This window comes from Anas acuta, chromosome 14 (assembly GCF_963932015.1).
Source record: "Anas acuta chromosome 14, bAnaAcu1.1, whole genome shotgun sequence".
Classification (NCBI taxonomy): domain Eukaryota; kingdom Metazoa; phylum Chordata; class Aves; order Anseriformes; family Anatidae; genus Anas; species Anas acuta.
Window position 1 is genome coordinate 1,512,018 of NC_088992.1, and position 14,152 is coordinate 1,526,169.

The 14,152-nt window shown below is 54.7% G+C and overlaps 1 long non-coding RNA gene across 1 annotated transcript; it reads right to left on the minus strand.

The window, feature by feature from the left end:
- Positions 1–2,137: 2,137 nt before the first annotated feature.
- LOC137864366 (uncharacterized) lies at positions 2,138–6,333 on the minus strand. The gene is made up of 3 exons (XR_011101459.1): positions 5,684–6,333; positions 4,373–4,477; positions 2,138–3,663 (listed from the first exon to the last, which is right to left on the minus strand). It is a non-coding gene; the product is annotated as an uncharacterized lncRNA (long non-coding RNA).
- Positions 6,334–14,152: the final 7,819 nt, after the last annotated feature.

A 14,152-nucleotide genomic window follows, 5' to 3' on the forward strand; every position in this document is an offset into this window, starting at 1 on the left:
GGCCTGGCTTTGCAGGCGCAGGGGCTGTGAGGGCAGCACTCGGGGCACCCTCTCCCACGCACGCACACACCACTGGCCCCAGCTCGTTTCCCGAGCCAGCATCTCCCAGTAACGAGCGATTTTTGTGCTCGAGGCAGCGCCCACGCAGCGAGAATTGGGGCTGGAGCACTCAGCCAGCTGCCAGCACCATCCCCGCCAGGAGCTGGGTCCCACGGGCACGCAGGGGGTCACCCACCTGCGAGGGTCGGCAATTTGTGAGCGGCGGACAAATGGCCCCGCTGAATTGCCTCTGCATTTTGTTCTGCTTCCTGATGCCAACAGCCCCGGGTGTCGGGCGGAGAGGCCCCCACCGCCCCCTCCTGCGGCCCCCCCTGCGGCCACATCCAGCCCCTGCCCGCAGGGAAGGATGGAGCCGGTGTGGGGAGAGCCGCGTGGGGACACCTCGGCTGCAAAGTGGGGGGCTCGGGGAGTCTGTGCTCAAGCTGGGTGCAAGCTGAAAAATAAACAGCGAACTGAGAAAGTCACGGTTGGAGGAGACAGTCTTGGTAAAATTAAAAAAAAAAAAAAAAAAAAACAATAACACAGCCTTTGGGTCTCCCTGATGTGAAGACGCCCGCAGCTGGTGGTCAGCCAGCAGCAGCTGCGTGCTGCAACGTGGGGCTGAGGGAGGCCAGGATCTGAGCCCAGAGCTTTCACCCTCTGTGCCTTCAGCCTGGAAAACAGCAGCGGAGCTCCCCGAGGTTTTGGAGTGGCACAGCCAGGATTTCACCCCGCCGGCCACAGAGGGAGTGGGGCAGCATAATTTACTTTTAATTACACCTAGATAGAGGGGAGATAGGAATGTGTTTTTACCAAGCTTCATCTTCTGCAAGAGCTGAAATGCTCCGTCTGAAAGGCAAGGTGCTGCAAGCAGCCAGCCCCAGCTAAGCAGAGATCTGTCCCGTCAGAGATGCCCAAAATTGACAGAAGTGGCAGCTTCTGCGTGCCCACCTGCCCAAGCCAGGAGAGAGGGCTTTGGCCACGTGGCTTCTGAGAGAGCAGGAGGTGGGGATGTGAAACGGGGACAGAGAACGCTCAGTGGGGTCCTGGGATTAAAAAAAAAAATGGATTGGAGAGACCCCATGGTGCCGGGAAGTGATGGGCTTGTCATTCGGTCCCAAAGAAATAAGCGGAAAATGTGTATTGGGACTCCAGCTAAGCAGCAATATACCTTAACAGTCCCTTGGCCAGCTCCTTTCAGGGTTAGGCTGGCTGAATGTTGTAAACTGCAGAGGAAACCCAGAATGACAAACAATTGTAGGAACCTGGAAAACCAAGTTCCTCTGGATTTCATGGGAAGTGCGATTTTAAATCCTCTGACCTGTCTGTCTGAGGGGAAGTGGGCAATAAATAGCAGCCTGGTTGTTATCAAGAGGATGTGAGCTATTTATAAAAAATTCTTGGGCTTTTTGAACTCTGTTTAAAGAGGCAATATCCTTCACTTGGGTAATTGGGGGGACTAAAATGCTAAAGCAAACAAGATTACTCAGCCACCTTGGGAAAGTTTAGTGCTTGCCTGTGTGTTTCCGAAATTTCAGGCCTATTTAAACAGCTGCTCCGTTATTGTCCCCAAGTCCAGAGGAGAGCATGAAAGGCTCTTTCAGACCACCTCTTGCACGGAGATGCACCCGCAGCTGACAGCCGCTCCCGGCACGCAGCCACTCGGCGGTGCGACAGCTGCCAGCCAGGCTGCCTGCTGAAATAAAGCCTTCCGTAGGTGAAACGCCTCTAAAAATGTCTGATAAGGGGCTTTGCCGTGCCTTATGTGTTGGCTTCCCAGCAGGATGAAACCTTCTCCATGGGTGCCCAAGCCTGGAGCTGCTCGGACAGGGAGCTGGAGCCCAGGGCGCTGCGGAGCGGTGCCTGCCCACATTAGGGCTGCTCCCGTTGGCCAGGTCCGGACCCCCCCTGAAAAGCCAGGGCTGACACAGGCCACAGAAATGTCCCCCTCACTCCTTGCCCCTGCCCCACGATCGGCGTGTCAGGATGTGGCACGGGGCAGGGCCCCGAAGGGCTCCCGCTGGCGGCTCTCGGTGCTTGGCTGAGCAGCTCCGCTGTGGGAACCACACACACAGCGTCCTGACACAGCGATGGCATCGCCTAAAACACACAAACACGCTCAAAAGAAGGAAAACCATGAAATTAAGGATAACAAACAACAAAGAGAAACTCATACACAGAATCTGTTGGTGTTTGTGAGTCACCGAGGCCTTCCTGTCTCCTCTTATAAATTGTGGGAATCCGCTGTGGGCCATCCTCTCCCTGAAAACCACCGAGGTGCTATTTTCCTCACAGCCCCAGCGCCCGGGGCGGGGGGAGCCCGCTGCACAAATGAAAGAATTTTTTTTTTTTTTTTTCCTTCAAAGTAGGAAACCAAATCTGAGGAGCAAATGCTGCGCGGCGCGTAAACAGAGGCGCCTGCACGAGCCTTGGCGATGAGATCACCGAGAGCCCGGGCCCGGCGCTGCTCTCCGACAGCGGAGGGCTTAACAATGGAATGGATGGGAAATGCCAGGAAAAGTTAAAGAGCTTTGGACACGAGGTCTTTGTAGAAGCTCATTCTTTATTATTAACAAACAACTTCCCCCCCCCCTCCTCCTTCTTTTTTCTCTTCGGCAAATGAGGATTTTCTTTCTTGCACGTATTTTTTTAAGCCCCAGCCACTTTAACCTCTCCGTGCCGGGGCGTTGGGAAGCCAAGTGCCACATCTCGGCTCTGCACATGCCAGCACTGCCCACGCTGCCACGGGAGGGCCAGGATTTCCCCTCCAGGCTGCAGGTGGGACTTGCAGGACAGCAGCAGGGCACCTGCTTACCGCCCCAAGCAGGGACCATCCCCTCTGGTCCGGCAGAGCCTGTGCAAAAGCTTCCTTGAGGCCGAGGGAAGGATGCTCAGCCCATGCTTCCTGGCTGAAACTCGCTCATGGTTTACAGTTTCTGCCTGAAAAGAGCTGGAATCCACAAATGAGAACCAGGTTCCCACTGGCAGGAAGGGCAAGCTTTGCTGGTGTCCGTGTGAGCGCCTCGCCCAGCACAGGCGCTCGGATGGTTTCGAAGTTCAGCTGGATTCAAGGGGAGCCACCCAGGCTCGCTCCAACCAGGGCCAGCCTTGAGCATCTCACCCAGGCTGCACTCACAGCAGTGGTGAAGCACGTCTGTGTATTTAGGGACTTCCAGTACCAGCACTGTGCGTAGAGACAAAAAAATAAGAATAAAAAGTGTAAGGTGCTCTAAAATGGGGTTTGATACTAGCGCACAGCACCCAGGCTTTGGGAGAGCGGTGTTCAAGAGCTCTGATGTGACAGCCTCGAGCACTCCCGAAAGCTCAGGAGGGATCAGCTCCCGTGTGCTTACTCTCAAAAGTCCCTCGCTGACTTTTTCCTGGGGAAGCGCCGCTGGCCACTGGCCCGCTGCGTGGTTTCTGGAGGTGGGCAGGCACGGCACAGCAGGCGACGGCTGCTTCTTCAGCCTGGAGGAGTCACAGGGACTGGGAGCTCTCCGTGCTGGCTGCTCTCAACAGCTCACCTCTACTTAAATTCCTGCTCGATCCACATGATTCGCTCTGTCAGTTCAGAAAACGCTTTCCCTGCTCCCTCCGGATTTCTTGGTTTCCATGCCACGAGCACTGGAAATAAAATTATTATAATAATGATTACGCTACAACAAAAAGGCTACCCCCAAAATTACAGAGTCTGGAAGAAACAAGGGAGTTAAAAACCCCGGGATAACCATAAGTGTTATAATTCCATACTCACACTAAGTGCAGAACAAGCCTCGGCAGCCCCCACAGCAGCAGCCCCCAGCCCCGCCGTGCCGCGGAGCCCCGGGCACAATACTCATTAAAAGGGACTTTTGGGTTTAACGAGAAAACATCAGACTCCAAACTGCGGTGGAGAAGTCAGATGCAGGGTAGATAGGAAGGGAGATGTCACTTTGATACAATTCACACCGCATTTTAGCTATTCCTCTTTTTTTCATTTCCACTTTTGAAGAACACAGAGGATGCTTTTCCTTACGAACAGCACACACATTTACGCTGTCTCCCCCCCTCCAGTTCAGCACGTGCTCCCCGGGGCTGTGCTGCCCTTGGCTGGTGCTGGCAGAGCTCCTCCAGCCCGGGGTCTCGGCAGCCTTTTGCTGCAGCTCTCGAGCCCCCATCCCGTGGTGTTCCCTGCCCTGCACACACACGTGCACCTGCTTCCTTGGCTCTCCAGATCCCTTTCCTTTCCCCTGAATTAAGCCACTAACTCCTTAACTTCTCAGTTCTTGCGTAGCCCCTCAGCTAGCAGAATTATTCGCATTTTTCCTTTTCTCTCCCTGCTGAGGTGCAGCACCTGAACAAGAACCAACCAGCCAGGGATGCACCCTCCAGCCAGACCTTCCCTGTAGCATTTCGGTTCACCTCGCATTCTCCCCTCATTGCCAAACAAAGATGGTTTCTGCAGGAAAGAAGTGGAATGAAAGAAATGTGAGCTCCAGAGTACCCAGCGACAGAATTCCTGCCTGCTGGGGTGCCAAGGGACTGAACCGAGCCTCAAAAATCATTTGAAGGCTTTCTTCAATTTACGCTCACAAATCTGCACATTCTCAAAAGTGGCTGATTTTCTTGTCGTCCCCAAGCCCCTCTCACACAGCACCCGACCCAGCCCTGCTTCAGTACCTTAACATCAGAGGGCGTGCAGTGTGCTCGGGGACAGGAGGGTGACATCCCATCGGAGAGCACAAACAAAGCAATCGGTGCCACTCGCTGCCCCGAGGGCTTCCTCCGGCAGGACTGAATTTCCCTGGAACCCAGAGAACAATTCCCTGCATGGTGTATTGATGGGGCCTGGGCTTGGTCGCCAGTACGAACACACACACACATAATTTTTTCTTTTACATTTTTGCGTGATGACTTGCATGACAAGCCTAATAAAAGCTTAGACAAAAAACCCAAAACACACAAAAATGTAATACTGTTTTATATTAACTTCCAGAGCGCTTCGGCGGCTGCAGGAAGAAGCTGCATTAAAACATTAGAACAAAAAGCAGTCAAGTATGGAAAAAATAAATGCCCACTTAAAAACCATCCACTGTTTCTGAGCTGGCACGGAGGAACGCATCGCCGTGGGCGGCGCTTGCTGCTCCCACAGCACCTTTGAGCAGTGCTGGCTCTGTCCCTCCACAGCTCCCTCCCGCAGGGCTCACTGTGCAAGGTGCTTAAATCCCAAATCCCAGGGCCCACACACAGCCTGCCGCAGCAGGAGCCCGCAGCGGGGCAGGGTCTGAGCTCCTGGGGCACAGCACAGCTCATCCGGCCTCCGCCGAGCCACGAGGGCTTTCTGGAGAGGGCAGGGTGCTGGCAGGAGCCAACGGGCCTCCTGCAGCATGGCACGTGCATCCCAGTGCCAGTCTCAGTGCCAGTCCCAGTCCCAGTCCCAGCCCCAGTCCCAGTCCCAGCCCGTTTCCTGCCTCCCAGCCCCACTCGGCTCCTGCCCAGCTCCAGGCAGCAGGGAGCAGGGCTCATCCTCTAGCCGCACTGCCATGCTTGCCAAAGGAAAAAAAAATACAACAAAACCCCTATATTGCAACACAGAAAACAAACAGCGTGCGTGTGTTAAGGCAGCATCCCTCTCGTCTCCCCTCTCAATGTATTTATAGCCTACCTGGGGGGAACGGGAGGCGTTTTGTTACTAATGACCCTCTGGCATTTGAAAACCAGCAGTAACAGTTTAAAAGCGTGATCTACATCACAGGACCACAGGAACAGCTCCGCATGGAAATGGGAACGGCTCTCCGAGAAGCTGATAGTGCACTGCAAACACCCCGCTCCAGCTCCAACTGTGCCAAGCAGCTGCAAGAAAGAAATACCAGCAGGAACGGAAAAATGTTTCCACTTATTTTCCTAGGCCTCGTGCCATCAAAAAAAGCCCTGGAAGGGGGCGGGGGGACGGGGCTCCCCACGACACCCGTGCGAGGTGTCGGCCCCGTGTGCGGGGTCAGCAGGGGAACGTCCGCGGCGGCGCATCCAACACCAGCGGCACTGGCACCACCACGGCCAGGGGCACCCGGCGTGGGCAGCAGCATCGGCTCCCCCGGTGGAAACCAGCCCCGCTCCCAGCGCCAAAACCAGTAGCTGCACTCGAAACCACTTCCTCCACCTCGTAACAATGCACAGAGGAATTTCCACAAATCCCAAGGCTGCCCTGACTTCCATTTCTAAACTTGGAAAAAGAAATGCCAGGACATTCCTTTGTTGTTCCAGCTCACTGGCTGTTTGATCTGGTGTTTTTTTTCTCCAACCGAGCCAATTAAAGAATCCCAATTTCCCCTGGAAAAAGCATAAAGTGGTAACAAACAATGCGCTCGCTTCTTTGATTCTTAACTAACTGTTTCCAAGCCGGACCCAAACCTGTCACCTAGTGCTGGGCAGAGAGGTTTAATGCCTAAGCAGCGTTTTGGGCAGGGAGAGGAAGCGATAGCTGCATTGGCACCGCTGCGCTCCTGCTGCTTCTGGAAGGAAACGGCGTAAGGCTGCCTGTGCCCAGCGGCTGCTCTGGCTCAGGTAAGCTCAGGATGGCCCCGACCAGCCCCTGGTGCCCGTTTCCCATCAGCGAAACGCAGGAGGGGGTTAGGAGCACTTAGGATGAGCTCAGGGCAGCCGAAGCATGTAGGGATGGACACCTTGCCACGTGGCTCAGACGGACACGCGGGGTGTGCGAGGCGCACGCTGCTCACCAGCAGCCCTGCGCCAGGAATAACGCGGGCAGCAGCCTCGCCGCAGCCACGCAGCGAAGCTCGGAGGGTGGCTGCTCCCTCGAGCGTGAGGAAACATCCATTCTTCTGCCAGGAAGAAGGAGAGACAGGAACCTTGAACTCGAGGAGGAAGGACTGGGTTCCTGTTGTTCAGCTGGGGTAATTAATATCATGCACACCGAGAGGGGCCCGAGGGGAGCACGTGCTGCCTGCGGAGACCCGGCACGGGGCCTGTGCCGCTGGTGGGACAGGCTTGGGGATGGTGTGCTGCCCACAGCAGAGGGAGAAATCCCGCTGGGTTTTGGTGTTAATCTATAAAACCCCGACAGCCTGCTGCTGACAGCGCCGTGCCCTCGTGGTGGAGGTGCCGGGGAGCTCGTCCTGAGCCCCAGTGAGGTGCTGGTGGCGCAGCCGTGGTTGCACAGCCTATTTCATCTCTCAAAGCACCTCGGATCTTGAGAAAAATACTGTAGGTGAAGACTTCCAGCCTCTCTCACGTGGAGATACCAAACCGCTTATTGATCTACTGATTCCAGTGGGAATTTAACACTCGGCGTTGTTGGAGTTGGGATGCAGAGACACTGACACCTCTGTCTTCTCAGCTCCGGTTCTGCCGTGGACTGGGAGGCCCCGGACCAGCAGAGCCAGCAGCTGAAGGTCATTGCCGTGGCCTGAGTCAAGATGTGAGCCCTGCGAGGCTCTTGTAAGCCATCAGGCACTGATCCACTGCAATCAACGGTGGTATCCTCATATCCTCATATCCTCATATCCTCCACCGCCTGGGGTCCAGGCACACCCTGAGACCGATGTGCTCCAGCCCAGCCTCAGGGTGCCGGTGGGTGTTGGCAAGGTTCTCTTCTCATGATATGACAGGGATGAAGCTGAGACCTCTGCCTTTTTTTTTTCTTTTTTTGGTGGTATCTTATCATCCAAGAGCTCATTAACCAAGAATTCCTCATGCTGTTTATTTTCCATTTGTCCATATGCTCCCCACAAACCCAGCCTCATCTCTGTTTTAAGTTTATACTTAGAAGCAGTAATTGGAAGGGCTGAACAAAGGCACGAAGGAAGGCAACACAAGCACTAACAAACTTACCAGATGTTTCGGATTCCTGCGTTTCCCCGAGAAGCAGGATCCTTAATGTTTTGATCATGTCATCACAGCACAAAACCGTTGCAGGCCGGAATACGACTGGCTCCTCTTCCCCGACTATTGGCCACAGAGGCAGTAACTCATGTCACCGCGAGCCACCCAAACCCACGAGCAAAAGCAGAAACCTGGGACGAGCCTGTGCAGCACCGGTGCCTGCAGCGGGACGGTCCCAGGGATGCATTCGGCTTCAGACTTTGAAAACACGGGGCCGAACTGTGCTGCTCTGCTCCTGCTGGTGTGGTACAGAGCTGGGCTGGCAGCAAACGGCCCCGCCTGGGGGCTGCAGCCCCACAGCAGCCCCATGCAGCTGTGGGGTTTGGGTCAGGGCACCGCCACCTGCCAGGGCTGTCCCCAAAGGGCCGAGCACCCCAGGAAGGTCCTCACCAGGGATCAGCACCCAAGGGTGGCACCAGAACAGGGAGCTGGCTGTGCCGCGCTGCTGGGCAGTCTGCTGGGCTGGGCATCCCTTATTTCGGTTCAAGAGTGCTCATTTCCTTGACGTTTTATGTCAGTTCAAGAAGGATTTAAACTTTACCAAAGTAAAACACCATGAAGCTGAAACACGGGGAGTTGCCGGTTACATTAAAATGGTGTTAATTTGCTTGTAGATAAGGCCTTATTTTCCAACACAGCTCCTGCAAAACGCTTGTGACAACATCACAGCACTCTACAGAATGGAAAGAAGGAAAAAAAGAGGGAATAGCAGCAATTCTGTGCACTGCAAGCAGCCGTCAAGGCCGCTGGCATGGGGGAGATGGCACTGGCGTTATGGCCAGCAGCCTCCCTCCCGGCGGTGTGTGACGGTGAGAACTGGCCGTAAGATCACCGAGAGGGAAAACTGCCCCCACAGCACACAGAAGGGGCTCCTGCCTGCCTGGGACAGTGACGCCAGTCCCCAGGCGCCCCCAGCTCCACCCAGGTGATGCAGGAGGCTGGGGGATGCGGAGACAAAGAAAGCCCTCCTGCCTCCGTCCTGTGGGGTGCTCCAAAGAGCAGCAGAGCCCTGCAAACAACAGCCCTGCAGGCTCACAGAGACCGGCTGAATACATGAAATTAATTAGGGGAAGAACACTAAAAGCAGACTAAATACTGGAAATCATGAACTAAAGCACAGCTCACATCATGATCGGAAGGGGAACTTCCCAATTTGATTGCAGAAAGCAATTTACTTCAATTAGTGGGGACATAAACAGAGTGCTTGCTTAATAGAAGCACTGCCTCTCCAAAAAGCCTCTCCTAATTGCGTCTCTCCTCTCGGCATTTGCAGAACTTCCAGAGGCAAGTTTCGTGGTGGAAGGGCCCCGCTGGCCGTGCCCTCTGCAGAGTGGCACCGTTACTGTCACGTTGAGCTGCCTCAGCTGGTCCCCAAAATGCTGGGAGGAGGAGGGGAGCGCTGCAGGGATGGGCAGAGCTGTCCCCTGCCCTCCTGCCTCCGCTCCAAGCACACCCAGGGGCACCCGCAGCAGCTTCAGGACATGTTTTGGGTTTGCTTTTCATTTGGGAGCTTTAAACCATCGTCCTGTCAAAGCCAAGCTCTGTGTTATTCCTTGCGTTACTGGCTGCACCTGCAGGCTTGAACCAACCTTTAGGTTTCTGGGCAGTGGCAGCTCCCCTCTCTGCAACGCCAGGGTTACAAAGCCCAGCCTGCACCCAGCCGCATCCCGGCCCCGCGGTGCACAGCCGAGCATCCCAGGGCAGGAGGATGCTGCGATGGCCCCCGGCCGCCCCGCACATCTGCAACCCCTTTCCTTTCTTCTCCTGTTCTTTTCCCCCCTCCCAGAGCACTTTAAAGGTCCAGATGAGGCCATAATTAGGCGAGCAGTTAAAGTGGCGACCTGGCAGGGCACTGACCTCCGGCCATGGGTAGGAAGCAGTGGCTGTGGGTGGGCTGGGGCTCAGCCTTGAACTGCGCACAGCGCCCCAAAACCAACACTCGTGTGCAAGCGCTCTTCCTCCAACCCCATCACGGCCCCAGCTGTTTTGTCTGTGCAAAGGAAACACGAATTTTGGTGAAACTCCTGTGCTGTGCAGAGCTGCCTGCCCACCTGCCCCATCCCCTGTGCTGCACCAACACTGCTTGTTGTGGCACGAGGTGCCCGCTCCTGGCTCTGTCCCCTGCGTCCCCTGACAATGCTCGTGGGCATCACACCGTCCTGCTGCCCGCACGGGGCCGTGCTGCTCCTAGCTCCGCGCTCCGGCACGTCCCAGCATATGTTTTTAAGTAGTGCTGTTTGCGGTCGCTCCGCTCTCTTATCACCGCCGCGACCTTTGCTTGTTGCAGATTAGTGGCTGGAGCCAGTTGGATTTGTTTGATTTCTGTTGATGGTTATTAGGCAGAGGAAGTGCCAGAAGGGATTTTGACCTCGAGTTTAAACCTATTCCAATTAGAGCCACTGAGCCTTTAATTACTGTGCTCCAGCCACTTCGGTTAAAGCAACAACAAAAACAAACACAGAATCTGGTTGAAGATGGGCTTCCTTCTCATCGGCCCTCGGATCGGCCGCCTGCTCTGCCCGTCGGCTGCCCATTGCCCCGTTCCCATCCCCTTTCCCCCCATGTTCCTGCCTGCCCTGTGTGGCCGCAGCAGATGAGGGGCACGCACCCAATGTGCAAGGCTGGGGCATGGCGAGCAGCACACGGAGAGGCCAAGAATGCTTCGGAAGTGCTGGTTTCTTACTCAGTATTGAGCAATTCAGTTAAAACCCCAAAAAATCAGTCCAGAGCTCGCTCCGCTTGGCTCTTGGACATGAGCAGCGTTTTGCTGGCCCCAGGACCACGGCACCCTTTGGCTCCCAGCACAGCCCCTTCTGATGCTCCGCGCAGAGGTTCCTGCCTTTTGCAGTCTTTAATTTCTGACATCCACTGCTATTAGGTTGGGTTAACGTATTTTAAGCTCAGCAAAATGGGGGTCATGCCTGTGTAAGCCTTACTGTTTAAAAATAGTTTCTAGGCTACATCCCACAATCGATTCTTTTGTTAAACAATGACTAAGCCCCGAGCTCCAACACTTCCCCTCCCTGACCCACTTTTGTTTATTACCCAAAAAATTCAGAAAAGCAGCAAAACGGAAATCATCCTCGTGAGTGTCCCAGCAGCCCAGGCACACACACGGGGCTGGCACGCAGTGAGCGCCCCACACCAGGGCAGTGCCACCATCACCCCATGCCTCAGGAAACCTCTGGGTGCATTTCCTACATCCCAGTGCTCCCATACCTGGTGGGGTGCCCTACAGCAGCTCGACCCAACCACCTGCAGCCAAGGCCAAGACCCAGCAGGTGCTGAAAGAAAATTGTGAACTCACCTACTGATTCCTCTTGGGTTTCCATACACTTATCAGAGTCTTGAAGGAACAGTGAGCCCAGGATGTTAATTAACATCTCTTCGTTAGAGCACAGAGACCAGAGGGCACCCGGTGCTTGTACAGGAGCAGCGAGCTCGGCTGCAGGAGCCAGAGCTGCCACATGCCTCCTGCTGTGAGGAACCCATTGCCATTGAGCAAACCCACCTGCCTTGATGAAAATCTCTTTATTTACACACAAGAAATCATCCAAAAAATGACATTCTTTTATTTTATACAGAAACCAGCTAAGAACTACTTGCAGGAGAGAGAAAGAGAAACCCCTCGTTGTTTGAGGCCAGGGTAACTCAGCTTAGCATTTCTGCAGCAATACACGTGAGGAGAATGATTCCCAGTCCAATTGTTTTGACAAGGGAGATACCAGATTGATACGTTATCATCGATCCACTGCTGAGGAACAAACCCTGAATAGATGTGGCCTTGCTGGCTGGGGCAGGGAGCGGGCCCGGCGGTAGCAGGAGCAGCCCGGTGGGCCCTGCCGGCCCAATTAAACCTACAGCCATGCTTTAAATGTGGCACAATGAACACAGCGGTGGGTACTGGGAACACTTCCTTCGGGCTGTAAGAGAGGGAAGCGAATCCCAGACGCCCCAGAAATGACCTGAAGCCCCAGAGGACGAGACAGCAGCGTGCCTCGGGCCCTTTGGGGTGCTTCCCACCACTCTCGGCTCCGGCCAATTCCCCCAGGCACCACAGGCACAGGAGTGTGAGTGGCCCTGGGCTGGGGCACTGCAGCCCGTGACTCATTTCCACTGAAGAAGCCACGAAAAATTAGCCGGTCATTGGCTTTGTGCGGCCGCAACACAAAACAATAAACCCATTGCAGCGTTCTTCTTGTGAGAAAGGACCTCTGCAGTGAAGCAAAAAAAAAAAAAAAAAAAGCTCACAGAAACCACTACCAAACCCAGCAATATTTATCAACTTCTTGGGAACAAAAGCGTGTATCAGCCAGAGCAAGAGCGGAGGGAAAACAAGTCTCTAAGTAAGTGGGAGGTCTCCCCTGTAGAGGTTTTATTCCTCGGCCTAATCCCCGCTTTCCCATGGATGCCACGGACAATTAGCGCCCATCTTTTCACTGCAGGCCGGGCTCCCACCGGCGCGGCGGAAGAGGCGGACAATGGGCAGATTTCACACATTTCCTCCGCGGCGGCCCCGCGCTCCCGTGGCAGATTCGATTTCCTCCAGCACGCGGCGTTCCCCCTGCAGCTGATCCTGCCCCCCTCGCCTCGCTTTTCCTTCTTGCATGGGAACTGCAAGTACAGCCTCGAGACGTGCTTCCGAAAAACGCCTGGAAGAGCAATCTTAGAGCAACTTCCAAATGACTGGAAAAAAAATCAAGTGTCCAAACGATTCTGGGGTTTGGGCAAGGAGAGGGATCTGCCTGCAGCACAGCTGAGCCTTCCTGCCTTGCACCCGTGGTGTAAAATCCCCAGGCCAGGAGCAGGCCCGGTGCTGCAGGCAGGAGGCCCCATGGCAGCTCCGCCGCCCCCAGGCTTCACCCCTAGCACCAGGCCCTCCTGCAGGGAGGTTCTGCTCATTTCTGCCTTCCCAAACTGCCCAAAAACTGCCCCAGGATCACTCCTGGAGGACACAAGGGAACGGCTCCGAGCAGGCATCAGTGCAGACCCCGGGGCTGTGCAGGCTGCGGGGCAGACCCCAGCAGCAGCTGGAAGGGGCAGGTGCCATCAGAAGGGTTTAAGGAGCAGGACAAAAGTCACAAAATGCCCTAAAACACACAGCCCAGCTAAGTTCCACTTCCTGCAGACAGCACCAAGGCCCCAGACATCGCTCTAAGGTGCTCTAACATCTGCTAATGAATCGTTACTTATAAACCAAACTCTCTCTAAGTAGCAATGTTAGAAAAGGAGAAGGTAAAGTTCCAGGAGTTTTCATCGATTAGTAAAATGAGCCATACCTACACAAACGAGGGAGAAGTCGTGGTGCAGAGGTGACCATTATAGGAATAGTACCGGCTCTTTGCTAGCAAAAGCTCAGCTGTAAGCATCCCCCATCCCGAGCACTGAGCCAGCCCTGCTGCCTCCCCTCCCCGGGGAGGAAAATATTCGCTGGTTTCACAGGGAAAAGGCAAAATCCGTTTCTGGGAGATGGAATCCGGATCCTGTCTGAACCTGCTCAGAGGTTTACGATGCTGGAAAGAGAAAACAAGCTGGCTGACAGGAGGCAGGCCAAAGGTATTCGGTCACCAGAGATCACCACGGCCCCACCACTTCTGCGTGTAAAGTGGCTGAGCTGTCAGAGACCCAAAGTAATTATTTGAGCTTGGAGTCAGTGTTAACCCGCGCTGAATACAAGCGTGGGTTTCTTCAAACCCCATCACCCACCCCCTTTCAGCAGGGCATCCCTCCCTGCCCGTGCTCCTTGAGGATGGCCAGAGCCGCTGCCTGCAGGCCAGCTGAGCTCTAGGTGTCTGCAGCTCCAGGCCACCAAACGGGGAGGCACAGGCATGCCAAATATTCTGGTTCTCTGAATATACAAGACCAAATAAGGCCCAAATGCCAAGAGAGTAAACACAAGGCCGATCTACCAAGTTTGGGCAAATATGATTCAGAGTTCCCTAATGCTCCAGATTTTGCCTCGCAGGATAAACTTAATAATTCTGTGTACGCTTATTCTTGTTTAAAAAGGAAGTCACCGTGTAACCCCCATCTGTCTCTGTCCGCCCGACCGCTTGTTTATCGAGACTGTGCATTTGTGAAGTTCGGCCGTGAATCAAAACTATGAATAAACCATTTCACGAAGCAGATAGCTTATGTATGCGAGACCGAGAAAAACCCAACACGCCCCCAAAAATTTATGGAATTGCTGTTTCCTCAACTGCCAGGGAAACAGGGCGAAACTGAATGCTGT